The sequence below is a fragment of the Carettochelys insculpta genome, chromosome 5 (assembly GCF_033958435.1).
Source record: "Carettochelys insculpta isolate YL-2023 chromosome 5, ASM3395843v1, whole genome shotgun sequence".
Taxonomy (NCBI): domain Eukaryota; kingdom Metazoa; phylum Chordata; order Testudines; family Carettochelyidae; genus Carettochelys; species Carettochelys insculpta.
In genome coordinates this window covers 87,766,034-87,792,128 of record NC_134141.1, presented here as the reverse complement: position 1 = coordinate 87,792,128, position 26,095 = coordinate 87,766,034, and the positions used below count along the sequence as shown (strand labels likewise).

At 42.1% G+C, this 26,095-nt stretch overlaps 1 long non-coding RNA gene across 2 annotated transcripts; it reads left to right on the top strand.

Annotated features, from left to right (window-relative positions):
* Positions 1–2,810: 2,810 nt before the first annotated feature.
* Positions 2,811–26,011, top strand: LOC142013718 (uncharacterized). Of its 2 annotated transcripts, XR_012645775.1 has the most exons (4): positions 2,811–3,514; positions 3,922–4,113; positions 4,840–4,945; positions 22,087–26,011. It is a non-coding gene; the product is annotated as an uncharacterized LOC142013718 (long non-coding RNA). The 2 variants fall into 2 exon arrangements; XR_012645774.1 differs by having other exon boundaries at positions 2,811–4,113.
* Positions 26,012–26,095: the final 84 nt, after the last annotated feature.

The following is a 26,095-nucleotide window of genomic DNA, read 5'->3' as shown; positions in this document are numbered from 1 at the left end:
GCAAGAGGAAAAATATGCTTGTTAACCCTGAGAGTAGGACAAATAGCAATGGGTTTAAGTTGGAACAAGGGTAGTTAAGGTTGGACATTAGGAAGAACTTCCAGGGTGATTAAGCAGTGGAATAAAATACCTAGGTAGGTTGTAGAATCCCCATCACTGGAAGTTTTTAAGCTCAGGTTAGACCAGGGTGAGCAAAATACATTCTGTGGGCAGCATTTGGCCCACCAAGCCACCAGATCCAGCCCATGGCACAGGAGGAGCATCAGACAGGCTCCATCCCTACCCTACCCCCAAAATGCTGCTAGAACAGTTGGTTGCAGGGGCCATGTGTGTCTCTGAGTGCTGCTGTGAGCTTGTGAACAGGGGAGAGGTTTCATGTGCCAATGGGAGCTGTGAGATTGTGCTGGGGGAGGGGGCAGCATGCAAAGCATCTCTCTTCCCCCACACCCCAGCTCCCTGCACTCAGAGAAGCGTGTGTCCCAAGCAACTGGCCACTTTGTGCAGTGCACAGGAGTGGGGAAGGCAGGGACCTGCCTGAGGGACCTTCTGGGCTGCCGGCTGGGAGCTGCCTAGGTAGGTGCCTCCCAGCCACAGCCTGCCTCTGGCACGCGACCTTCTGCCTCTTCTACTGCACCCCTATCCCGTGTAATCCAAACCCTCTGCACCTCTGCTCCTGCACCCATACCCCTGCCCAGATTCTGAACCCCAATCTCTGGCCCAAGGTTACAAGCCAGACCCCTACACTTTCTCCTGCACCTCTGCTTCGGGTGACCATCTGTCCTATATTTGGTGGGATGGTCCCACATTTGGCACACCAAAAAGGCACCCTTACTTATTTTTTAAAAGAAACTAATTGTCCTGCATTTGAGCCCTGCCCCTGCTGACCTTTTCCACCAGCAGCTGTGCAGGCAGGTCACTTCCCTGACCCTAGGGGTTGAGGGGGGAGTGTGGGTGGCTGCTGCATCCCTGCAGCTTCCCTGGGGCTCTCAGGAAGTGCTGACAGCTGCCACTTCCCTGGGGATCCCAGGGGCTGCCACCTCCTTCCCAGCTCCCTGGGGTTCGGGGCAGGGAGATATGGTTGCCTTAACCTCTGCTCCAGGTCACAGCCCCCTCCCAGGCCATGCATCCCATGCTGCACCTCATCTCTTACCCCAGGTCACAACCAACCTCCTTCACCCAAACTCCATGCCAGACCCCACACGCCCCTCTTCACTCCATTCCCCTAATTCCAAGCTCCCTCCTGCATCAAACCTCCATCTCAGATCTCCACCTCCTCCATTAATATAATTGAAGAGTGCAGCCTTTGACCAACTAGCAAATTCTTGGCCCCCCATCAAAAATTACTGCCCACCCTGAGTTAGACAGTCACCTGTCAAGAACGGTCTAGAGATAACGCTTTTTTTTCCCTTGACTTCAGAGGATATGAATGAAAGACAGCTCAAGATCCCTTTCAGTCCTCCAATTTTATGTTTAACAATACATCAGTTGTTCCCTTCAATAATATAAATCATCTCTCTTTATCTTTAAATCGTTCTTTAATCTGAAAAGGCATGTGTTTAGCAAATATTATGCCAACTCTTTCCATAAGATGAAGAAAAATATATCCATTGAAACCAACCATTTTCCACGTCCATAATTTGCCCTCCTTGAAAAATGAGTTTCTTGAAGTAGAATTGTCTGAGAGCCTTTTTACATTCTACCAAGTCTATTTTTTCCTTTTGATGAAATTATGTAGCCCCTTGCTCAATAAAGATGTTAATATAAAAGGAAGAAACATCGAGAGTAACTGTTTAGCTTATTGAAAAATCTTAATTTATTGTAATCCCTTGTGTTGCCAATGTTTTCTTGTGTCTAAGTATGTTGTACTCACTATGTCTTGGTTTCAGTTTTTAAACTTCCATAGCCGTCTTGTATTAATTCTCCCTTGCCTCCCCAGTTCCCACCCTTTCTGCATTCCCCTTATCCTAAAATCACAAATGAAAACCAGCATAACATTAAAACCACCCCCAAACAGCTTTGTTTCTCTGACCCTAAAGCCTCTGTACTCTCCCCGTAAGTACTCAGACTGCTTCTTTTGCAATCCAGCGGACATACATTCTCCAACAATGGTACTTTGACCCTCATGCTTACAGATAGATTACTATCTGCTCTTTTGAGTTATGGTAAGGGTTTACACCTGATCCCTAAAGGCTGCTCCTCCTCCTCACCTCTTTTTCTCTCCAATCTTTTCCAGCCTTGAAATTCCATCCATTGCTCTCTTCATTTTGTTCTTTATGTATACAGAGCAGAACACAGAACAAAACACAGCTGTTGCTGATCACCCCGGTTTAAAGTATCATACTGTTTTTTTTAATAACATTAACTATGACTCAGGTATCCAGGTTTTCTTGTTCAGCTTCACTTCTGCCATTGCCAGTATGGTCTCTCTATCATCTTTTGTTTTTTCTTTTCCTCTCTTTTTTCTCAAGGATTTTACGGTTTGCCGAGAACTTTTCAGCAGTTCATCTGCCATTACTACTTCTGGAAAGCTGTAGCTCTTTGATATGGGTTTCTGTACCAACTGACTTGAGAGTATTTTTTTTCCTTTACAGTTTCTAATGATATAATACTGATTTGGAAGCCTCCCTCTTGAATGCTGTAATATTCCTCAGTTCTGTTCTCCTTTTAAAAGTTATGAAAAAGTATGTTCTCTGGTTAAGTGTTCTCTGTTTTTTTTCATGATTAATTTTTTTTCTGGTGATAATCATGAAATTTCACTGCGAGGTCTCTGGGTTTTATTAGTGTTGTGAGGCCCAGGTAAGGAGAGCAGTACCATGTTTTTTCTTTCCACTTTTACCTTTCCCATAGAGCTCAGATGTAACAACTCCACAGTTAAGGCTCTTACATATTGGTCGTGATTCCTGCCCTTCAGAGTTTTCACCCAGTCCCTTAATTCTGATATTGTTCCTTCTTGAACTGTTTTTTACATTGTTCAATTTAAGCTTCCTCTCTTTCTTTGCTCTATCAGTGTCGTGCAGCTTTGAAACTTTTTTCTCTCTCACTTTCCAGCCCAGAAACTGATCTACTAAAGATATCCATTTGCTGTGACTAAGTCAAGTGAACTTTAATCTGTCTTGATTTTAGTGAATCTGGTAGTAGAGTTCAACATGTTGAATCACAAAATATCAGTCTCATTTTTTTGTTTATATTTGTTTCAGTGGGGTACTGTTCAGTTCCAGCTGAGCATGGAGATGTTTAATCTATGACAACACCGATCCTGTTAACAGAGAAACAGGCGTCTGACCCCCTAATTTTGTGAGCATTCACTCTTCAGAGATTGCGTACAACCTCATTTAGACATTATCTGTGAATATCTAGTGGTACAATAGAGGTTTTGTTTGGCAATGAATATGTCCTTCTCACATTAGTGCGGGCCCCTGTTTTCACCATCTGGAATTGCAGATGCTTTATCTGACTCTGTTTTAATCACCAGAAGAATATATTATGCATGGAAGACTTGTAACTCCTTATTCTGGTAAGTAACTTTGTAAATCTGGATTGCCACAGTACATATATAAATGTGTCAGAAACTTTCCAGCAGAAATGTTTTTCCAAACAAGTCGTTGCCATCTAAACATTTTGTGGGAGTGTGTCAATTTTATAGATTATTCTTAAGGAAACCTGTTTGATGGGCCCCTTTGTAACTCTGTGCCCCTATACAGTTACCCCCTTTTCCCCCCACCATTGATGGGCCTGTGTACAAGTTACAGTTTATTATTATAAGTAGTTGGTAATGTGCTGTGCCAGCATTTCCCAGACTGGAGACCATGGACCCATGCGGGTCTTTACAGGAACTCCAAAGGGTCTGCAAGCCCCACTGATCAGCTCCTCCTCCTCCCCAGTGCCTTCTGGTTCTGTGCAGCTCTTATTAATGTCCACCAGGTTCCTGCAACCCCTAGGCACGTGGCCATCCAGGAAGGCTCTCCACACTGCCCTTGCCAGTGTCAGCTCTGCAGCTCCCATTGGCTGGGAACTATGACCAGTGGAAGGTGTGGAGGTGGAGGCTGTGGGCTTAACGGCAGCATGCAGTGTTTCTCTACCTATGGCACTAGCAGCCATTTCTTGGGAGTCATGGTAAGTTCTGCCAAGACACTGAATGCCCTGCTGAATCCCAAATCCTTCATCCCAAGCCCCACCCCAGAGCCTGGGCTCACAGCCAGAATCCACACCCCTCTGCACCCCAGATCCTTTCCCCTTTCCAGTCCATGCCAAACTCCCTCTTGGAGCCTGCTCCTTGGACTTCCACCCCGCCCAACTTTCTGCCTGAGTCCAGAGCCTGCACCTGAACCCCTCATGCCTGATCCCACTCCAAAGCCTGAGCCTCAGCTGGAGCCCTCCTCCTGCTCTGGCACCTCTCCCCCTTGCCCCTGCCCCATGAAAGTAAGTGAGGGTGGGGAAGAGCAAGTAACAGAGGAAGGGCGGATAGAGCAAGCAGGGGTGTGGCCTCAGACAAGGGACGGGTCCTTAATGCAGGGGCAGAACAAGATGGAGTCTTAGTTCAGGAGTTGGGCAGGGGTCCCTGAAAAGTTTAAAATCAAAATGGGCATCCTTGGATTGCTAATGTTTGAAAACTGCTGTCCTGTGCTACTTAGGCTTCTACTAAAATGTTGGGGGTTACCCTTATTAAGTTCTAACAATTCCAAATTATCCCTTTTGCCTTGGTTCCCTCTGCTTTTCCTCACAGTTAGCATAGCTTAGCCTTGTCTGGGTCACTGCACTTCCCTCATCTTCATCTTCCTCTATTACGTGCAGAAGGTTAGGAAGGCCCCAAATGACATTGGCTGTAATCTGTAATTTCAGGAGGAGAAGTAAGTCCATACAAGAAGCTGGAAGCCTGACACTGAATGATTGAGAGATCATTCCAAATACAGAGGACAACATAGAGGAGAACGCAGAACGGGTGAAGGTAATTAACATTTTGTCAAGGCTGTCCGTGTTGGAATGAAGGGCTGAACAAAAATGCGATATGGAAATAGATCAGAGAGGTAGGAGTTAGGCCTCTGCAAAGCACTGACAAATTAGTTGGTGCATGGTCCTGCCAAGAGGGCACAGGGCTGGACTAGATGAGTGCCTACTACCAGTAATATTTATAATATTAAATCACTAGCACTCCAAACGTAACAAAGCACCTACAAAATGTTTAAAACTTAATTTAATTTAAATGTTGAGAAAAAATTAATGTTCAGCTTTCAGAAGTATGGGAAAATTTCCCTGTCCCCCTAGTATTAGAAAATGGTTGCAAATTAAAAGGAAACATGTTTTCTCACTGAAATGAGCCAAAATTTTTGATCACATATTGTCCTGAATTTTTTCAATTGAAAAAGCTTTTAAACACGCTCTAGTCTTAATATATTTTTACTTCAGTTTTCTTCTGGTTTGCAGCTGCCCCTCCAACACAAGACCTGGTGCTTTCTGATTCCAATGGTCATCCTTCTTCTATCACTCACATTGGCTATGTCTACACTACAAAGTTTTGTGAAGAAAACTGGGGTTTTGTTGACAAAACTCGCAGAGTGTCTACACACACAATGCGTTTTCTTGACAATCTGTTGTCAAAACTCAGCACTTCTGCCCACAGCATTCTGCCTCTCTGCAATGAAGAATAATGCCTTTGTCAGCAGTTTCTGTTGACAAAAACAGCATGTAGACACTCTGGGGGGCCCTCTGTCAACAGAGAGGGCTTCCGGGTCATCGGGCAGCCCTGTTTGCTGAGCTTCTGGTTGGTTGTTCTGTCCAGAGAGTATCCAGGCGGTCTGGCCATGCTCTGTCAACAGAGCAGATCACTTTTCCAATCTGCTTTTGTGTTTGGACAAGACCTGTCAATGGCAGTTTTGCTGGAAGATCTCTTCCAGCAGTAACTTCTGTCGACAGATCGCAGTAGTGTAGGTATAGCCATTTTGTTTTCTATTAGGATAGCTGTAGAGAAGGAAATAATATCACTCTGTGACCCAGTATGCAAGAATTATACAGGCCTTCTCCACATAGTTATGTTTCAATCAGCAGAAGCACTGTCTGTGTCAATACAGCCATCATGAAATATGAGCTAGGGAGCTGTTTTACCCACTGCAACTTTTTTTACTCAATGTCTATTCAGTCAGCTCTAACAAGTTGCACAACAAATGTATAAATGGTGTATTTTGTCTTTGCAGTACAACACCTCCATTCATCAACAAAATGTGACTCAATTTTAGCTTCTCTCAATATTTATTCATTGTGAGTGGGGAAGAAATATACCCTCAAGCAACTTACCCACGCATGAGGAAATAACAGAATAGAAATAAAATGGCAGTGCCCAGCCTGAAAGTAGTAGGCTGGCTGTAAGGAGGCCAAGGGAAAGCAAAAAGGTGTACAGTCCCATTTACTTTTAGTTTTAACATGATTTTTTAAACTGTTTTATAAAGAGAAACATGTATTAGTGCCATGTGACTTATAATAAATGACCACCAAGTAGGAGAAGACAAACAGAATTAACACTCATTTTAATTACTGCATAGCTTACACACCCAAGCCTGTGTGAATGAACTAGCTAGAGACATGATCCATGAAAATTTTGTGTTTCTGGATTTTAGTTTCAGTTTCTGTTGAGTCCCCAGATATTACTTAACAACATCATGGTTGACTCCATGTCCCAGAAAAGAAATCTGTCATGAAATATTTGCTATTTCTCTGACTGTAATATGGAATCTTGAATGTGGAGAGTCAAAAGTGTTCTTGATGTTCACCAGTTCATTTTTCTCTTCTGAGTTTGTTGTCTCAGGCTGGGAAATAATCAATAATTTCTGTTTCTGGAAATCAGTGGTATTCTTCTCATTACAAGCTGACAGTCCGTATAGACTCTTACTTCTATAATCTGTAGTCTGTTTTAACAGGATTTCCTTGGACTAATCCATGTTTAAGAATCTATGACACTTGACAATGCATGTGGTGCTTAGATAGTACGTTGATGTGTGCAATGTAAGAACTTGAGTACAGTACAGTATAGTTATCTTCCTGCACAAAATTCCAGATCTCACAAAGCCATATGTCTATAAAACATACTGGATCTTTCCCCTCACACCTGTTAAAATGCCTGAAATTCAGACATCTTAATCCATATGTTTCTTTATAAAAGTTCTAGCTTGATTTTTTTTCTAAACTGTGTTTTCCCATTCTTTGGTGCAATGATCATTATTTTCTTAAATCTAAACTTTTCATTATTCAGCCTCTCATGATACAAATCTCAGCTCTAAAATGGCCATATGGTGCACAACTGCTGTGATTTTGCAAATATTGTCTTTGGTTTAGTCTGTGGATAAATCTAGAAGTTTATAGTCTGTTGGTATTGTAATACGCACACTGTCACAGCCAGCTGTGAGTGGTCCTACTTTCACAAACATGGTTAAGATCTTAGCCCCACCACAAAGAAACTGCAGGAGGCCTATAAAGAAACCTCTGTTCAAGTTTACCTTTTCTTTCTAGCATAATGTTCAATCAATGAAAACCTTCTTTTAGTTTCATAGCAGACTAAAGATGCCAAACATTTTAGGCAAATGTGAAATATATATATATATGTAAAGAAATTCCTTTTCACGGATGTGCTCCAAAGGATCATCTGTTCTTCTTGCTGCTGGCCTTACCAGCTTCCATCTCTTCATTATGGGTTTCCCAAATAGAGAAGTATTCTCTTCAACTTAATCAGTAGATATAATTTACCAGACACTTAAAAACTGCTTAAGCAAATAGGTAAACAGCTAAGTTTAACTTAATTGTTTGAATTTCTGGGAGTGTTTAGTAGCAAACTTAAAATGTAATATCGATTGATAAGACAATTCCCATTTCTCTTTGCTCTAAAGCTTTATTTGATTTTTACCAGTACAGTAGTATGTCTCCTCTATAAACTCCTATCCACGAGTATGGTTCAAGTGGACTTTACATTTAATGAAATGATCCACCTTGGTCAGGGACTCTTGATGGAATGCAGAGGGAGGTACACTAGCAAGACCGCAACTGTTACTGCAGTGCTAGGCCTTGCTCACCGCAGGTCCCAAGACCCACCCTCGCGGACCTATGACGGGGTGTACACTCGGTTGACACTGCCCCACCGAACCCCCCTGGACAAGCAGGAGTTAGGAGGAACAACGAAACAGACGAGCAGACTTTTTCTGTGAAAACACTCACAATAAATTTATTGGCTGTTAAAAGACGAATAGAACAGTATTGCACGGGTTTACTCAACAACAGTACCCACTTACTTGGATGGCAGCCACGGTATTCATGGTGACACTAAAGTGGCGTGATAGTTGAAGGAAGTCGAAGAAATATAACAAGTAGATAAATATTAAATATGTAAATATAAATATGCGTGTACTCCTGAGGAGTGGGGAGGATGCTATCCCTCTCACCCCTGCCGAGATCAGGTTGCTAGACTGGTCCGTATAATGGTTACGGTCCTGACGGAGGATTTTCCTCTCTATCGGGCCCAAAAGTATAATAAGGAAAAGGGAGGCCACGCCTTCACCTTAGTGCATATAGATATATGTGGCTGGTAAATGGCTACTAATCCCTTTGTGGGCAAATATCATTAACAAATAACAATAGCAATTCTAATAATACTAACAGTTCTAATAAGTTAATTAATTAAATGACATTAAAATGCCCTGTTTAAGAATATCTCCTAAATGTCTCTATAACTAACAACTAAGTAGAATAACAATGATAATTGCAAATTACACAAGCTTATAAATGTCCTGTTTCTGGATCAAGGTCCAGCCAGAGGCCTGTAAGGCCCGGCCTTGGGGTCAGGCCCCCGGGTACTGCCCCTACCCTACCAAGCAGGGACACAGAGAGGGGATCAGCCTCTCTCCCTCACAGAGGGTCCCGATGCCACTGACTGGCATGAGGTGTGATAGGTGTGGCTCTGTGGCAAGTACGGGCCTGTGAATGGAGATACTTGTCCTGATAAGTGTGTCATGTCCGGTTGAAAAGGTCACGTCCGATGAACTGGTCATGTCCAGTAAGATGGTGGGCTCTGGGAGTCACTGCCAACCGCGCAGTACCTGCCAAAGGCAGGCCAGTTCGACAGCTGGCAGCTTATCTCCAGAGACCCCGCTTGCCACTTGCCAGGAGCGCGAACGATGGGAAATCTTGCGCTTCTCCTGGGGCACAGATGATGGGCAATCTTACGCTTCAGATGTTCTTCTCCTTTTCAGGCTAGCCTGGGGGACTGGCGGACGCTCGTCCGAGCCACGCCTCCCCGTCAAGGGCCGCGGAGTGAGCTGCAAGCCCTGCTTATATAGAATGTTCTCATGCATATTTATGAGGGAATTAGCATACAGGCACAGTTCTCTATTAGGTCCTCACTTTTGCAAAAGGTTCTGGAAAGTCTCCAGAGCCAGCCAATCAGGGCACCGCGTGCAAATCATGATTCATGAATATGGATGATTTCAAGTTGCCGGGGGAGCTAACAGTCAAAAGGTGACTGTTGGAACACTGCCAGCTGGCAGGCTATGACAATTTGAAACTCCATGGCTACATCTACGCGAGCCCCAAACTTCGAAATGGCCACGCAAATGGCCATTTCGAAGTTTACTAATGAAGCGCTGAAATGCATATTCAGCGCTTCATTAGCATGTGGGCGGCCGCAGCACTTCGAAATTGAAGTCCCGTTAGGGGACTTCGAAGTAGGCGGGGTCCTTTCGAAAAGGAGCCCCGTCTGGATGAGACGCACAGCGGCGAGCCGCGTCAATTTCGAAGTGCTGCGGCCGCCCGCATGCTAATGAAGCGCTGAATATGCATTTCAGCGCTTCATTAGTAAACTTCGAAATGGCCATTTGTGTGGCCATTTCGAAGTTTGGGGCTCGTGTAGACACGGCCCATGTGTCTGAGGAGCTTTTTCCTCAGAGTGATCTTTCCTGCCAAAAGCATGCTGTCCCTGACTCACAGGGGCGATTATGTCCACAAAGATGTTTTAAGCAGGACAACTCTGTTTTGGTGTATTTGTTTATTTGTATAATTAAGCTTTTAACTTTATGCATAATAATTAAAAAGCAATGTCAGGTTTATTTAAGAGAAGAATGAACTGTCTTTACAATTAAAATGTTATAAGTTAGTGTGGTAACAAGTTTAAGTAAGTTTTGGAGTCAATTATATTTATGACTAGAACAAGCTGAAATGTACCAGTTGCCTCTTCGGTACATGTCACAAGTTCATAATGTTAGTGTCGATTCTTTCTACCTGATTAAGGCTACACAGGCATCTATTTTGCATGCTTGCACAGGGGACTAAGGTGTGATAAGATGACTCCTTGTTCTCATATGCTAGCTGGCTAGCAATGCAGATACACTGGCTGGTATGTTGAAATGTACATTACACCATAGAAGGCCGACACTGTTTACTTCTCTCCCCCAGAGAAGTGAAGGGAGACCACAAAGCCACCCCTTTCATCAGGTGTGAGAATAGAGATACCTAGTGACCCTATACCAAGAGTGGATCCCTCTACAGGGAATTCTGTAAGGGATCTCTCTAAGCCATCCTTACTGTGGATACAGTAGACTCTCTTTTACCCGGTATTCAGTCAGCTGCAACTCTCAGATATACAGCACAAACATGCCGTGTTCTGCCCCAGTCTCAGCTGGCTCCCCATGGCTGCAGCTGCCGACACTCCCCCAGCTTCCTGGCCCCAGAAAAGTGGCATCTCATATCAAGGGGAGTGCAGGTCTGGTTCACAATAGGCAAAGGAGCATTCAGAATCATTTCTGCACATTTCTTAGAACACAGAGATTTCTTAGTGAGGACTATAAAAATTTTAAACTTGTTAGCATATATACTGAACATCCAAGTTTTTGCTGGATATTTGAACTTTACTGTTCTGTTCTTAGCAAACCGACAAGGAATCGCTCAGCGTTTTGTTCTCCTTACTGTATTTGAAAGTGAAGTTTCTGCATTTTCACATATTAGTATAATATACAAAAACTCTGATCAGGATCAGTACTAGGCACTATCCGAAAACATACTAAGACACAGTCCTTGTGACCAGGATCTTATCTGAATTCCAAATCCTTCAAGGAGCTCTGCACAGACAGGCCTCGCATCTGCACAGAGACTCTTGCATGACTGAGGCTTTAGACAAGCAATGACGTACCAAGTGGAGGTGGAGAAGGAGAGGGATCCAATCAAATATAAACAATCTTAATATATATTTGTTATTATTAATACAAAAAAGGTAACTCAGTGTTAGGATACAATAGAGCCATCTGTCTTGTGTATGAAATATATGCAATTATACTGTAAACAAACTTTGCTTCAAGAACATTTTGGCTCTGCTGTGAAATAGCACAACGAGCCTTTGTTATGCTCTCAGCAGTGCTGTTTATGTATTACAAGTGACTTGCTTAAGAACAGATTCCTCTCATGTTCTTCCACATACTCAAAATTTAAACTGTATTGATATAGTTATTTGTTTGCCAGAAGTAATTAAAATTATCTAATAGACAAAGAATTCTGAAACTAACAATGGGCCAGAGCTTCAAACTTCACATTGAGATCTGGATCAAAACTTTCCCTACCTTTGGAGGAGAATTCAGCTTCAGGGCTTCGATTCAACTGAAATGGAAAATACAACAAAAGGCTCTCCCTAATTCCCAACACTGATCCTTAGTTGAAAATGAGGCTCGCTGTCTCTTTCACAGAAGGAGATCACAAAACAAGAGGGAGCTCATTGGATGCTGGGAGGAAAGGGATCCTATGTCAGAAGGCATTTATGAGTTTCTGCCAGTGTCTCATGCAGAATCCTTATAGTTTTGGATAAGAAAAGTGAGCTGTCAGTTGCTTTACTTAAATATTCTCAATGCCACTAGGGTGAAGAAGTACTTGTAAAAGGCCTTCTTCCAAAAATCCTTGCTGTCTCTACATAAGAAATGAAGGATGGAGGCCGGCGGCTAAGGTGTGACCATTGGAGTTGGCACATATGGTTCAAAGCCATCCTCTACTGCAAAGTTTGTATGACCTTAGGCAGGTCACTTAAACCTTTCCGTGCCATCATTTCCTATCTGTAAAATAGGGAAATTACTACAGGGTGGACCTCTATAGTCTGGACATTCATCATCCAGCAAAATCTGTGGTCTGACATCCCTGTGGATGCTCCTTAGCTGGTAAACTGGGCCCTGTGCTCAGCAACTCCTCCCGTTCCCTTCCAGAATTTGTGGAGGATGGCAAATAGCTCATTTCTGGGGCTAAAGATTGGGGGGAGGGGGAATTGGGGGAAGAGGCAGGATGAGGGGCCAGGGGTACAGCTCTGCAGTGGGGACCGTGAGTGCAGCCTGGCAGATTCTTCCCCCCGAGCACCCCCTATCCACATAAGAACATAAGAATGGGCGTGCTCGGTCTGACCAAAGGTCCATCCAGCCTTGTGTCCTGTACTTGCTTTGGAAAGTGGACAGTGCCAGATGTGCCAGAGGGAGTGAACAGAACTGGTAGTCATTGAGTGATCCCTTTCCTGTTCTCCATTTCCAGCCTCTGGCAAACAGAGGCTAGAGACATCATTCCTACCCATCCTGGCTGATAGCCATTGATGAATCTAACCTCCATGAATTTATCTAATTCTTTTTGAACCCTGTTAAATTCCTGGTCTTCACAGGATCCTCTGGCAAGGAGTTCCACAGGCCTACCATGCAGTACATGAAGAAAATCTTCTCTGTTAGTTTTAAACCTGCTACCCATTAATTTCATTTGGTAACCACTACTTCTTATGTTATGGGAGCAAATGAGTAAGTTTTTTTATTCACTCTTTCCATACCTGCAATCATTTTATAGACCTCTATTGTATCCCCCCTAGTCTCTTCTTTTCTAAGATGAAAAGTCCCAGTCTTTTTAATCTTTCTTTCTATGGCACCCATTCCAAATAATTTTTGTTGTCTTTCTTTCTATGGCACCCTAATAATTTTTGTTGTCCTTTTCTGAATTTTTTCCAATACCATTGTATCTTTTTGAGATGAGGTGACCATATCTGTATGCAGTATTCAAGACATGGCATACCATAGATTATATAGAGGCAATAAGATACTTTCTGTCTAATTTCTATCCCTTTTTTAATAATTCCTAACATTCTGTTTGCCCTTTTTGCTGCACACTAAGTGGATGTGTTCAGAGAACTATTCACAATGACTCCAAGATCTCTCTCGAGTGGTTATAGAAAAATTAATCCCCGTCATTTTATATGTATAATTGGGATTATTTTTCCAGTGTTCATTGCTTTATATTTATCAACATTACATTTCATTTGTCATTTTACAACAAGAAGTCCTGTGGCACCTTGTAGACTAACAGATATTTTGGAGCATAAGCTTTCGTGGGCAAAGACCCGCTTCATCAGATGCTATGTCATTGCATCTAATCGGTTAATTATAAGGTGCCACAGGACTTCTTCTTGTTTTTGCAGGTACAGATTAGCATGGCTACCCCTCTGACAACTGACCATTTTGTTGCCCAGTCACTTAGTTTTATGAGATCTTTTTGAAGCTCTTCACAGACTGCTTTGTTCTAAACTATCTTGAAGCATGGCTTCCTCTCTGTTACTATCTTGAGCTGTTTAGTATCATCTGCAAATTTTGCCACCTCAGTGTCTCCTCTTTCTCCAGCTCATTTATAAATAGGTTGAATAGGATTGGTCCCAGTACAGACTGTAGGGGACACCACTAGCTGCCACTCTCCATTCCAGTCTGAAAACTTACCATTTATTCCTACCCTTTGTTTCCTGTCTTTTAACCAAGTTATCAGTCTATGGCTACGTCTACACGTGCCCCAAACTTCGAAATGGCCATGCAAATGGCCATTTCAGAGTTTACTAATGAAGCGCTGAAATGCATATTCAGCGCTTCATTAGCATGCGGGCGGCAGCGGCATGAGCTCATGGGAATAAGGGGACTTCGAAGTAGGTGGCGTCCTTTCGAAAAGGAGCCCCGTCTGGACGCACCGCGCGGCGGCAAGGCGCATCAATTTCGAAGCGCCGCTGCTGCCCGCATGCTAATGAAGCGCTGAATATGCATTTCAGCGCTTCATTAGTAAACTTCGAAATGGCCATTTGCATGGCCATTTCGAAGTTTGGGGCACGTGTAGACACGGCCTATGAGAGGACCTTACCTCTTACCCCATGATATCTCAACCCCTCTGCCGCTGTCCAAGCAGAGCCCTGTGGCTGGTAGCAGCAGGGAAGCTGGCATTGACCTCCCCTGCTCTGGAAAATCCCATATTCAGACAGGTCAGATCCCAAAGATGTTGGACCTCCCTGTACTTGCTTACCTCATAGCGGTGTTTTGAGGATAAATATATTCGAAGATTGTGGGGCACTCAGGACTGTGGTAATAGGGGTAGGCAAGAGCCTAAGAAATATAGGACTATCTCTCCCCTCAGTCTTCCTGTAATGAAGCCTAATGAACAAACACTGTAGGGGGTATTCATGGGCTGGGGGAAACTCTGAAAAAAAGATTTGGTGATAAACAGATGAACATAAGCTCCCATTATAGCCAAAAGAGCTAACGTGATCCTGGGATGCTTAAACAGGGGAATGAGGAGCAAAGGTTATTTTACCTCTATTTTAAGTGTTAGTGAAACTACTCCTAGAGTATTGCATTGTTCTTGTGCCCTCAATTCAGGAAGGATGTTGAAAACTTGGGGAGGGTTCAGAGAAGAGCCAAGATGATTAAAGGATTAGAAAACATGCCTTATCACAGAATCATAGGGCTGGAAGGGACCTCAGGAGGTCATTTAGTCCAGCCCCTACTTCAAGCAGGATCGACCCCTACTAAGTCATCCCAGCCAGGACCTTGTCCAGCCGGGACTTAAAAACCTCAAGGGATGGAGAATCCACCACATCTCTAGGCAACGCATTCCAATGCTTCACCGCCCACCTGGTGAAGAAGTTTTGCCTAATATCTAACCTACACCTTTCCCTCTTCAACTTCTGACCATTACTCCTTGTTCTGCCATCTGACACCACTGAGAACAATTTCTCACCCTCCTCTTTAGAACTCCCCTTCGGGAAGTTGAAGGCTGCTCTTAAATCACCTCTAAGTCTTCTCTTCTGTAAACTAAACAAGCCCAAATCCCTCAGCCTATCCTCATAGGTCTTGTGCTCCAGACCCTTAATCATTTTTGTTGCCCTTTGCTGAACCTGTTCCAGCAAATCCACATCCTTTTTATACTGGAGGGCCCAAAACTGGACACAGTATTCCAGATGTGGCCTCACCAGTGCCGAATAAAGAGGAATAACTACTTCCCTAAATCTGCTCAAAATGCTCCTCCTAATGCACCCTAATGCCGTTAGCTTTCTTGGCTACAAAGGCACACTGTTTACTCATATCCAGTCTTTCATCCACCATAACCCCTAGGTCCCTTTCCATCGTACTGCTGCTGAGCCAGTTGGTCCCCAGCCTATAACAATGTTTGGGATTCTTCCGCCCCAGGTGCAGGACTCTACACTTCTCCTTATTGAACCGCATCAGATTTCTTTTGGCCCAGTCCTCCAATTTATCCAGGTCACTCTGGATTCTCTCTCCACCCTCCAACGTATCTACCTCTCCCCCTAGTTTTGTGTCATCTGCAAACTTGCTGAGGGTGCAACCCAGTCCCTCATCCAGGTCATTAATAAAGATGTTGAATAACACCGGCCCCAGAAACGAGCCTTGCGGCACTTCGCTTGAAACAGACCGCCATCCAGATATTGAGCCATTGACCACTACCCGTTGGGCCTAACCATCAATCCAGCTTTCTATCCCTCTTATAGTCCAAGGATCCAATCCATATTTCCTTAACTTATGGACAAGAATGTTGTGGGAGACCATATCAAAAGCCTTGCTGAAGTCAAGGTATATCACATCCACTGACTTCCTCGTGTCCACAGAGCTTGTTACGTCGTCATAGAAGCTGATCAGATTGGTGAGGCAGGACTTGCCCTGGGTGAATCCATGTTGGCTACTTTTGATCACTTTCCCCTCTTCCAAGTGCTTCAAAATGGATTCCTTGAGGATTCCCTCCATTGTTTTCCCAGGGACTGAGGTAAGGCTGATGGGTCTATAGTTCCCTGGATTGTCCTTCTTTCCTTTTTTAAAGATGGGCACAACGTTTGCCTTCCTCCAGTCATCCGGTATCTCCCCCGATGTCCAAGAGTCTTCAAGGATAATGGCCAAAGGTTCAGCAATAACCTCTGCCAATTCCCTCAGTACCCTGGGGTGCTTTAAATCCAGACCCATGGACTTGTGCACATCTAGTTTTTCTAGATAGCTCAGAACTTGTTCCTTCCCCACAGATGGCTGCCCTCCACCTTCCCATACTGCATCATCTAGGATCATCATTGGGAAGTTGACTTTGTCTGTGAAGACCGAGGCAAAAAAAGCATTGAGTACTTCAGCTTTTCCTGCATCATCTGTCACTAGGTTACCTCCCTCATCCAGTAATGGCCCCGCACCTTCTCTGATAACCCGTTTATTGTTCACATGCCTGTAGAAACCCTTCTTGTTACTCTTCACATCCCTTGCCAGCTGCAGTTCCAATTGTGCTTTTGCTTTCCTGATTACTGCCCGGCATTCTCCAGCCGTATGTTTATACTCCTCCTTAGTCAACTGTCCTCGTTTCCATTTCTTGTATGCATCCTTTTTGAATTTAAGGTGACTAAGGATTTCCCTGTTATAACAATACACACAGGAGCTCAATCTGTTTAGCTTAACAAAGACAGGTTGAGGGGTGACTTGGTCACAGTCTGCAAGAACCTGTGTAGGGAACAAATATCTAATAATATCAACTCATCAGTCTAACAGAGAAAGGTGTAACATGAGCCTGTGGCTGGAGGTTGAAGCGACACAAATTCAGACTGGAAACAAGATACAGATTTGTAAAGGTGAAAGTAATAAACCATTGGAACAATTTACCAATATTCATGGTGAATTTTATATCACTGACAGTGTTTTAATCAATATTGGATGTTTTTCTAAAAAAATCTAGACATTGTTTTGTGGAATTTTTCTGACCTGGGCTGTGATCCATTCTGGCCTCCTTGGAATGTAGGAATCTATGACCTACGCTCTTCGTATGAGTCATGCTCCTCATACTGTACAATTACCATTTTTATTAGTAGTAGTTTTACTATTATTAGTAGTATTATTAGTAGTTTATGTAGTTATAAATCACCAAAATTGTACATTGTGCTTTATTACAGATAAATGGCCCTTCTCTTCAGGAGAATTACTTCTAATGGCTTGCTTGTAACCATTCTTATGTGACTGTACAAGGTGGAGAGGAGAGTGCAAGAAGTGTTTCTTCATCTCTCATACCTCTGTGCAGAGGCTGGGTGTCACTGGCTTTGTTCCTTGCTATTGCCCCATGGGCACTGGCAGTCTGAAAACAGTGGGATAAAGTGAGTTGATGACTGCTTCTCTCCATGCCAGTCCACAGTCATGAATGGAATCCGAGACGCTCTAGGGAGAATTCTGAGTCAGAAGGCCTGATTTTTAGCGGTGTTGAGTACCTGCAGCCCTCAACAACTTCAACTGTGGTTATCAGTGCTCATCGCCAAAAATCAGGCCCAGTATTCCTTCTGGGCACTCCCAGCCATACCATTTTCAGGACAGAACCTAACATTAAGTCACAATCTGGCCCTAAATTCATACCACTCAAAAACAGGGGATGACAGATATTAGTTGTGGTGTGTATGCACCAAGCGCAGTACGGAACCAAATTAATTTAATAAAATTATTAGTTCTTGATGCTTATGAACTTGTTCCTTGATATAAAAAAGACTTTCAGAATTAATATATCTATTTTTGAAAAGACCACTAGCTCAGGCCTTTGAGTTGAGCGTTGTTATTATTTTGCTGAGAGATAATGTTCTGTTGTTTCTTCCAGAAACCACTGAGGGGCAGCAGGTTTTCACAGAAAAAAATTTGCATCTTTTATAAGTATGAAAATGTTGAATTGTGACTATGACAGATTTCATTGTTTTAATTAATTTTGTGCATCAGCTCACAAGCATATAACAAATATGCTATTATAGGGAGACACCATAGTAAATTGTTTTTACTATTTGTATAGTAGCATTATTGTGCATGTAATCTATAGACAAGTAAAAAAAACCTGGAAGTATCTTTCAAGATATGTGTGCATAAACCACCCCGAATTGCCAGAGGTATAGTAAGATAAAGTACTTGAGTAAATATATCAGCTCCGATACACACAGCTAAGTATTACATTTTGGGAATGAGGTCAGGATATTAGGACACGAATAAGGAAAACTCTGGTTTAGTAACCTGAAACTAGCTGGGAGTGTAATGGAATAGGATGTTACCCACATATGTCATTGTGCTTTAGATAAATAACTGATTGTTAACCAGTTATTTTATTAAATCTGATATTGTTCTAGATAGATTAAACCAAATAATGAATGCATACACAAGTACATAACAGGGAATGCCAATATCCTCCTGCTCTCAGTATTCCTATTATAGTTAATTTAACTATACCCATATATGCTGATTCTCCACTGCTTTATATCTGTATAGTCTTTTACTCCTGCGGAAAGTGGATTGATGTAGAGTACTAGAGTGGAAAATTTTGATATATGTAAATTTTACGTTCACTTTGCCAAGTAATAAATAACTACGTAGGATGCAAGACAGGAAAGAATCAGACCTAGGAGTTTTTACTTTTATTTGCAAGTTTAAAATAGTTAATCAGTTTTGCTGGTCAGATGAGATTTTCTTTTTGTTCATCCATGAAGGTGAAAGAAACATGCTAGATCCTTGTCTGGCCAAGCTGTTTTCTGCATAGGGTCCAATGGAGTGAAGCACTGGCTCTTATGACACATACCTGCCTTTTCTTTCCTGATGAAGAGTCGTGACAACTTGCCTGACACAACTTTTCAATGTTGCCTAAGGGCTGTTTTAAATTACATGAGCTGGTAACAGCCTACCAGTCTGCTAATCCAAGATAATTGGAGTGCACAGTACTGTTGCCATGCTCTTATACCCTTGGAATACCACCTATGCCAAGGGATGGGGAGGAGCAGGTGATATAGATCAGTTGTGCCAGTTTTCTGCCACATAGAGATTCGTCTCTGTAAATGGAATTCTTGGCTGACGATTTAAGTCACCTTTCTGTCCCTTTTGTGCTGGCATAACAGTGCAAAGGGAGGGACTAGATCAGATCCATTCATCTCCAACAAGAAAAAGTTAATTGTCTCTCCAGTCAACCATGTGAATATTAATATACGTAATCATATTCCAGAAATATCACTATGTGCCCGTGTCATTTTGAAGCCTATTATGTTGTTAGAGGTAAACATGAAGCAATGGAAACAGCTGCAAGCTTGGTTGAGGGCTCTTTTTGTTCAGCATAGCATCAGAGTGAATCGTTACTGGGTTTCACAATCTGTAACCTTCCAGTTTTTAAGTTCTCAGCCATGTTGATTGACAAAGTACACCCATCCAGTGTACTGCTACAGCAAGGCAGGTACCAAACCATGTATCTTTGCTATCCCAAGAGTCCTGGACCATTGTGCTATCGGAGATAATTCACCCATTCACCACTCTTACTGTACAACTAATTTGAATGCAACAGGTTCATTAATTGCATGAGGAACACTGCAGAGATGGTAAGATTACTTGGTCCAACTGCCATACTCATGGGCCTATTTACCATCCACACAAATCAAAACATATGTCCCAGCAAAATTCACTTAGACACAAATCTTAGAAACATAGATTCACAGAATACTAAAACTGGAAGGGACCTCAAGAGGTCATCAAGTCCAGTCCCCTGCACTCATGGTAGGACCATACATTGTCTATATAATCCCTGTTAGATATTTATCTAAGCTGTTCTTAAATGTCTCCCATAATGTCTACAACCATCCTAGGCAATTTATTGCAGTAACTAGCCATCCTAATGTCCAATCTAAACCTTCCTCGCTGCAACTTAACACAACCTTCTAAACTATGCAACCAGCACACACAATAAACCCAAACACATCTATTCCCTCAGAGGAACACCTCTCACATTCACCTATATGAATCATTGCAAATCTCCCAGCATGTCTCGTCCCTGACAACAACACAGCTAGCATACACAATAACCCCAAACACACACAGCCCTGGAACTAGCTAAACCAGTCAGACAAAATATCTAGATGTAGTACAGTAATAATAATGGCATGGAGCAATAGTAATGCGTCTGAGACTAGAAGTCAAGCAAACATAATATCATCAAGAAAGACAGAAGAACCTTTGAAGCAAATGGTCTTGATGCTTCACTATGTAGCTCCAGGGGCAGTTATACCAGGAATGAGGCAGAAATTCAAGTTTCAAACTCTCCATAGAAAACATACATCACTGCATTATTTTCATTTCTGTCCCTTTGGCTATGTCTACACTAGAGAGCTTTGTTGACAAAACCTGTGGAGTGTCCACATTCTCAAGGCGTTCTGTCAACAGTAAATCAATAGAACGTGCCACTTCCCTCTGTTGACAGAAAGCTGGTCTGGACATTTTGGGGGGCCCTCTGTCGACAGACAGGGCTTCCAGGACACCAGTCAGTCCTGTCTTTTGTGCTTCCGGTTGGCCATTTTGTCGGGGAAACGGCCAGGCAGTCCGGCCACTCTGTCAACAAAGCAGATCGCTTTTTCAATCCTCTTGGCAGTCTGGCTGCAATCTGTCAGCAGAAGTTTCTGTTATCCTTCTGACAGAAACTTCTGTCAACAGATCGCTCTAGAGTTGACATAGCCTTTGTGTGTACACAGTATGGTACAGTATTTAATCATATGATCACAAATTATTTTTTCCACAGGACTGAGTGTACCTTATGAACACACAAAGGAGCAGAATTAAGGCTGTTTGGGCAACCGTTGCATCTCCTGACTTTTAAGTGATTGAAATAATGTTATTTTAATGTAGTTTTTGTTTTATTTTCATCAAATTTTTAATTATCCAATAACTTATTCTTAAAAGAGCTTTCACTTTTGTTTTACCCATTGTTGTCGTCTCTGTAATTCTAAACTACATTTTTATAGTGGCCCTGACTGACAAGCAAAATGAGAAGAAAGTTACAGCCAAAGGCTTCATATTTTGGGATTTAGTTTCCTATGATAGGCCTTTTAAAGGAAATGTTTCCTTACATAGTAAAAATACACAAGTGATTCTATTTTCAAATGAAACCTCTTTAATTAAAAAGCTTTGTTCATGATTAGTGTCTCTACTGACAAATGCAAACATGAAAAGTAATTTGAAATTAATCTTCCTCCCTGTTGTAACCATACTAAAAACACAAGGAGGCAGTATTTGCATAGATTTTGGAAAGCTTTGTGGATGAACAGCATTATTCTTTTAAGTTTTTTGGAGAAAAACAGTTTGTGTGGAAACCATGTGACCTACTTGGCTGGACACATGAGAATTCTGAAGAAATCCTTGTTTATATTTAAGAAATGTAGTAATTACTGCACAGGCAATGAACAGTAAAGTGGACAGTTTGGATAATCAGCATATTTAGTTGCATAAAACGGAAACTAATTTGGTCTTTGCAAGTTATCATGGACTATAGTCACTTACGCCTAATCTACACTTACAGGTTTTGCCAATATAGTAATTCAAGTATCACTATATTACCAAAATCCTACTTGGGTAGGATGAGTGAGCAAAATATAAGTGGGTTTGGCAACTCTGTGAGTGAAATAAAACAGTAACACAAGCAAAAGCACCTTTATGACAGTATAACTGTTTGCTGCAGGGCTTTCATCAGCATAGAAATGTTGGTGAATGGGGAAGTTGTGTAAATTCATTGCTATGCAATGTGAAGTTTCTAGATTAATCTTGACCAAGATGGACTTTTGTTACCAATAATTTGTAATGAATATTTTCACTATTATAGCACAGCATCTGAGGATCTGTAAAGCTTTTCAACACTCTGTGAAGTATTATTTTGTAATAACAAAGGCAATGGATTCCTTTTCCTGAATCTGAACTTCCAGTATGAGACTAACCAAGAATTTTAAAGCTCTAAATGATGCTTTTTTATTTCTTTTTCTTTTTTAAGGTTTTGGTACCTGTGTGTCACACAGACCATCTGCCAGGATCACAAGACACATTTCACTACCATGCTTAGGTCCTTTCTGAGCAGTCAGTGACAGAATTCCCACAGGGCCTTCACATCTGTCTCATTGTTCCTGCTCTTCAAAGGTCTTTTGTATTGTTTTCTGGCTTCCCTGTTATGGTTAGTATCTATTAAAATCTGGCCAAGATGAGGTACATAAAATGATATTTGATCACCTACATATATGGGCTGGTTTTCAAATGTGTTGATCCCTCATTAGCTCATATTCATGACAGTAACAACTTGTGGCTGCTGAGTCCTTTAGAAAATCAGAGAACTTACTTAGCTGCCTATTTATGACTTAGGACCCAAGCTGTATATACTATTTTTAACAGGAAAGTATTTAAATTCCAGTACCCTGGTTTGTTTCCAGCCAATGTACTGAACCCATAGTCAACACATGTTCAAAGACTTGGTTTGGTGTTGCTCTGCTGCTTCTTGGGTGATTCCTTGAAGTGCTGTTGTTTGGTGAATGGGAGTGGGCAACCTACTCTCTTCCAGGCCAGCTGGATTCTCAAGATTCCACTCTACACAGAGTTCCGTTTGAGCTTGATGTGTGGTTCTCCCACTCTAACTTAGAATCAATGAGATGTGCTCCATTAATGCCAGAAGTAGCCAACATATTTGCATTGAGGTTCTGGCTTCACAACTTTTGATGTTTTTCTTGCTTGAAGTATCCTTTGTTGGAGCTCTAGGCTCTTCTTCATTGAGCTTTAGCATGCAGAGTTATGGGTTTATTGAAATTGGTTAGGGTTACCATATAAAAAAAAAGGACACCCCTGAGAGAGAGTGTATCTGTATCAGTATCTCAACTTATGTTGTATTAATATATTATAGTATATATATAGTACACGAATACAAAGTGAGTTGGTAGATACTAATACAGATACATTTCTTCTCAGGTGTGTCCCCTTTTTTGAAAGGTCAAATATGGGAACCCTAAAAACAGTGTCAAAATTGTGACCTGTCAGTTTAAATCCATAGGGCATGGGGTGGGGGACACCGTTTCTTGGACTTGCAGACTTGGGGCTCCCTAGGAAGCATGTAATCAGAGTCTGCCTGCAGTCATACAGACTGAAGTGGGCTGAATTGTGCCTCTGTTTTTAGGGGGCAGCCTGCTTTACTGTCTTTATTTTTGGGTTCTTGTATTGAAATCTAATTTAAAAAGTAGTGTTAATGTTGTAACCTTTTAGAAAGAGTGTGTAAGTTTTCAGTCTAACTTCTTTGTGTGTTTGCTGTGGATCTAGAAAAAGTGCTTCTTACTGTTATTTTATAGTAGCACACACATTGTCTTTGATGTTTTCTGTGCATGTAGAGAAACTAAAAAATGTATCTGGTGTTGCTCAGGTTCCTAATTCAATCAATTTTTAATTTCTGGAAAGTAAAATGAAAAGCTTTGTGCTCCATTTAAATCATTGCTCTGGGGTGGGGCTGATGCACTAAGTATATAGGCTGTCCTGGGGAGAGAAGACTACCCCAGCAGGTTCAGGTTTGCCCCGTGCTCCCCTGCCAGAGTGAGTAATGCAGCATACTGCACTTTCCCCTTGCTCCTTGACAAAGGGGAACAGCCAGCAATGTTGCTGTACAAATTGGAGAGCAGTAGGGGAGGAACTTCAGTCACTCCTAAATGGTACCTTTGTGGTGGGAGGCTCAGGGCTGTGGCAGTCCTGGACAGAGGGTATGTCTGATTCCAGCCAGCTTCTTTCACTTGCCTGGTGATTGTCTATTTGCGATATGATTTTATGAGGAGCAGTCCCATACCTGGCACAATCAAACCCTTCCCTTGCTTTAAGTTATGATAAGAGGAAGCTATATACCAAATTTAGTAGTCCTAGCTCTTACCATTTAGGAGTTCTTGAACAGAGACAGCTGCAGTCTCTGCCACTAACATGCATTTCTATAGACTGAGTCATCCTAGCAGATGCTTATGCCTGTGTGGATTCTCACTGAGGCCAATGGGGGCTCTGCAGAGGCACAAAAGTTGAGTCACACAGGTCTAATTGCAGTGCCCAACCTGTGTGTGGTGAAGGCTGCTGAATTATTTCTTTGACTGGTAATTATGAGTTCTGTCTTACCATGCATATTTCATAAGTACAGCCCTTACTGGCTGGAATGCACAGATGTCACTCCTATCAGCTCCCCAAGATTCAAAATAAATCATGGTAAGTTTGATCCAGATGCAAATTTTAGTTTTGTTGGAGTTAGCAGTGACAAGTTTATGAGACTGAGACTTGCTTTTCTCCACACCAGGATTTTCCCCCTGAATTAGTATGACTTCTGAGTAGGCAGAGTTCCAGGGACATGGTCAGAGATTCTCTGGTATGTCTGCTTCATGATATACTGCCAGTACAAATTGTTGCTAAAGCCAACCTAAATGGCTGAGAGAGAAGCTCTTGAGCTGCTGCTACTCCTTGCTATTGATAGACTAGTTGCTGCTAGAAAGCTCCTCCTTCATACCACTGTGTGTTTTTGGCCCCCTGGCCTGCTTGCAGCTCTTGTAAATCAGAGTGCCTCTTATGTAGTTCTGACTTTGACCAGAGAAAAGGGTGTTGTAAATACCCTGCAAATGGATCTAGGGAGTGCACAAATGTGTTTACAGCACCGCAGTTGTGGTTACATACCCTTTGACTGTAACCAAAGGTACCACCCTCCTTGTTTCTAAGTTTTTATGTTCTCCTGATTTCTGGGGGAAGCTTGTCAGAAGGACTTAAGATCAGAAAGTGCAGTGTGGCACAAATATATCTAAATATATGCTTTTAAGTAATCTGCATAAAAACTGACTGCCAGGTGTATTTGCAACTCAGACTAGTACCTCAAATTCCCTACTAAAAAAGGACCTTGAGGTGTACTCTAGTAACATGGTAGTGCCTCATCTGATAAAAGCTTCTTTTGGGCTACTCACAGCACAGAAATTCAGTTTTGTGAAGGATTGTTTCCCTGGTGGTAGTGAATTAGTTTACAAAATGCATTTAACTAGGCTGTAGTGATTCAATCAACATTCACCATGTTTTGCAAAGATAAGTTGGGCTAGGGCTGGATCCTAAATTATTTCTGAAGGTGATAGTGAACTTTGTCTAATGAGCCAATCATCTTGCCTAACGTTTCTTTTAGGCTTTGCATGTGCTCATCCTCATGAGACCCTTCTCTGCAGTTTAACATCAAAAATGTCTTGGTAATTTATCATCATCTGGAGTGGGCTAAAGGTTCCATGGACCTTTGTTTCTTCTGACCTTAACTCATAGAACTTTCTGTATGACCAAAAAGTCCATTTTTACATGGCTGTCTGATGACCTCTCTCACTCCCATGTTTTTTGTGTGTGTCGCTCAAAGGCAATTTAAAGGCATATTTCATTCAGAAGAGTGGTTTTGGCTTTGGCTTCAACAGCATTTGTTTTGGTACAGAGGATATCAAAGCAGTTATACAAGCACTTCCCACATTTCCCAAACAATACTGTTTGGATTTGGAATCCAGAGAGAAAACTGGTTTAATTTTAGGGGGTGCAACAGAACCCATTCTTTAATTAGGTTTATCCAAATTATTCTGGGTCCCTATTTGAGAAAGTCATATTGTAAAAAACCTGTTACTGGAGGTCTTTTATTCCTCCCCAACACAGGAGAATTTGTAGAAGTGTCAGCTAGTTTGGGGAGCTTCAGTCTGCGTGCCATCAAGCTTAAGATAGGCTAAGCACCCCACATCAGTGGATACTTTTGCAAAGTGGGATCATGGCTTACTGGAGATCCTTTATTTAAAAAAAAATACTATGAAGGAATAATCTCCTGCTTCATATGGCTTTGGCATACTGGGTTAATACTTGTACTGTGTCTGCCTGCTGTAGTTTTTATTTATGCCATTTTTATTTTGGGGACCAGAAAAAAAATTACTTATGTTTTGTTGTACCCCTTCTACATATTGTGTCACCAACTAAGAGCACTAAACAAATCCTAGGGGTTG